The following is a 2,521-nucleotide window of genomic DNA, read 5'->3' on the forward strand; positions in this document are numbered from 1 at the left end:
CATGTATATATTTTAGACCACATAATTAAATATGTGATATAATAAAGTGGATTATTTATGTTGTGATAGTTGTTTTAGTAGAATTGTGGGTTAATATTTAGAAAAGGGTTTAGAAGAGAGTTTGAGCTATTATATTTAAGTACTCAAGTCCTCTTGTGGATGGGTATAGCTGTACCTGTTGTTGTAGGTAATTATACATTTGAGTAGTTTGTCTAGACTGTTTTGGTTTTAATTGTAGGACAGATTGTTGCATTCTTAATTCTTGGAAACTTTGTTCCTTTTGTATGGCAATTAGTAGTTTTTGTAGTGTTGGAGTTGTTCTCCCAGTAGAAGTTAGGAATGCATTATGCCAGCCCTCGACGGCGTTGTTAGTTTTGGCTTGTTGGTTGAGTGTACTTACATATACATTCCACCAAGGTATTTGGAACTTGGGCTGACGTCTATGGCCTGATCTGTGCAGTCTCCCCACCCAGGTATCCTCAAAATAATCTAACAGGGGAGATAACTTTACTTCATTTTGTTTGTAGAATGGACTTTCTAATAAAAGATTGTAATGTTCTGCAACATCTGTGGTTGGTACATAAGCTAGGGCTGTTAGAAGTTTTATTTGATGTGCAAAACTTATGTTAGTGGCGTATTCTACACTTAGTGAAGATTTTTGTAAATGTCTCCATATACATTGGTTAAGATGGAAGTAACATCCTTGGATAGCTGTATGGGGGTACAGTTTTAGAATGGAATTTATCATGGCTTGCTCAAAGTCTATGATAATTGTTTGAGGGTAAAAATCATTAGATTCTTGTTTTACTTTTCCTAGCATTTCATTATATGTTGTGTTTTGTTTGTTAGGTAATAGTGCATAAATTAAAGGTATGGAAGTGTTGTGATATTGACCGTGTATTGTGTAAAGCTGATAGAATGGTTTTGGGCATATTGTAAAGGTGCCATCCATCATCCATGTTTGGCATTGTTGCAGTTTAGTTATATTGTTTGCAGTAGCAAACATTATGATTCTTTTTTCTGGGCTTTTGTTATCAAAAAAAATAAAAGGTTCATTATTGTGGGTGATACTTAATTCTGTTGGAATGATGATCTCTTGAAAAGTTTTAGGGGATGGTATAGTTGTCGTGGTTGCTTTTTTGGTCCTAGCAATAGTTCTTTTTATAGAAGCAATTGATGGTAATTGGCCTCTTGCTTCTTTGGGCACTCTAGGTAATAGTTCTTTTAGGATTACACTTGTAGCAGTTTGTGAACCTGTGCTTAATTCTTTGATATTTTCAAGAGTTGATCTGACTTCTATTTCAGAGAGATTGGGTGGATGGTTATGCTCTCTTGTATATAGTACAGTTGTTTCTCTTGTTGTTGCTCGGCCGTAGCATTTGTTAGAATAATATTTAGTACACTTCCAGTTCACTTTTCGGTCCGTCTGCTTTTCTTGGGTGTATGTGTAACCCATGTGACACAATAGGAATTTTCCTTTCTGCGAAGTTATAAATTGGGCTTCTTCTGTCATCGTGATGTGTTACAATTCTGGAAAAAATGTATATGAAAATATATGCTATAGTACTTTATATCTTTATATGAAATTAGCAAAAAAGCATTTTTTTTATATATACTTACCAAGTCTTTTTTGTTGTATTTGAATGAAGATGTTGTTTGTCGCAAAAATGTTGTTTAGTTGATTTAGTCTCTGAAAGTTAAAGAACATTTATTGTTGTGGTTGGTTTAGTTTTTTAAGTGGGGTGGTATTGCTGTTTGGTATAGACTATATTTTTATTGAAGAAACTTATTTTATTGTTTTACAAATTAACAATTCAAAAAACATTCTCCCACCTTCATCTGTCCCGGAAGTACCACACATTTATCATCAAGACCAATTATTCAGGAGAATGAACAACCTTTCCACCCAGTTCTCTACCCCCCCTCCCCCACCACATGTCAATGTACCCCCGTCTCCTACCCCTCTTACTATGTGCCCCTCCTGCCTAATAAATAAGATGCAGTAGCCTAACCTCTCACTAAGCAAACAGAGCCTACCCTCATGCCCAGTGGTATAGACTATAGGTGTTAATTTATACAGGTTTTTTACAATTTAAAAAAGAGAACATGGATTTGTTTAGGGGTTTAGGATGTTTTGGGGTTTGAGTAGGATTTAATTAATATTTTATAAAGTATTTTGATAGTATACTTACTTTTTAGTGAGTCTTTTCTGGCAATCTTCAATATTTTCTTTAGCTGTTTGGAGTAATATCTGTAGTGGAAACATAAAGAGATGGAATATATAAGTTAGTTATTTATTTGAGTAAAGATAAATTAGTGTTTTAGTTTAATTTGGCAGTTTAGTTAGAAAAGAATATTTACTTACGTTTTTAGAATAGTAATAGGATGTAGGTTTCTTCTGTTTAGTAGAGCTTCTTCTTCGTTCAATGCTTTGGTTTAAGGCACCGTGGAACACTTGTTTTAATTGGTTTATATAGTGGTTTCAAATTGTTTCTTGAATGTTATTGGTTGTTTTCTGTAT

General features: G+C 33.8%; 1 long non-coding RNA gene across 1 annotated transcript; it reads right to left on the minus strand.

Annotated features, from left to right (window-relative positions):
- Nucleotides 1-1,480: 1,480 nt before the first annotated feature.
- LOC146822478 (uncharacterized) lies at nt 1,481-2,253 on the minus strand. Its single transcript, XR_014963316.1, has 3 exons — nt 2,193-2,253; nt 1,621-1,690; nt 1,481-1,530 (listed from the first exon to the last, which is right to left on the minus strand). It is a non-coding gene; the product is annotated as an uncharacterized LOC146822478 (long non-coding RNA).
- Nucleotides 2,254-2,521: the final 268 nt, after the last annotated feature.

This window comes from Triturus cristatus, chromosome 6 (genome assembly GCF_964204655.1).
Source record: "Triturus cristatus chromosome 6, aTriCri1.1, whole genome shotgun sequence".
Taxonomy (NCBI): Eukaryota; Metazoa; Chordata; class Amphibia; order Caudata; family Salamandridae; genus Triturus; species Triturus cristatus.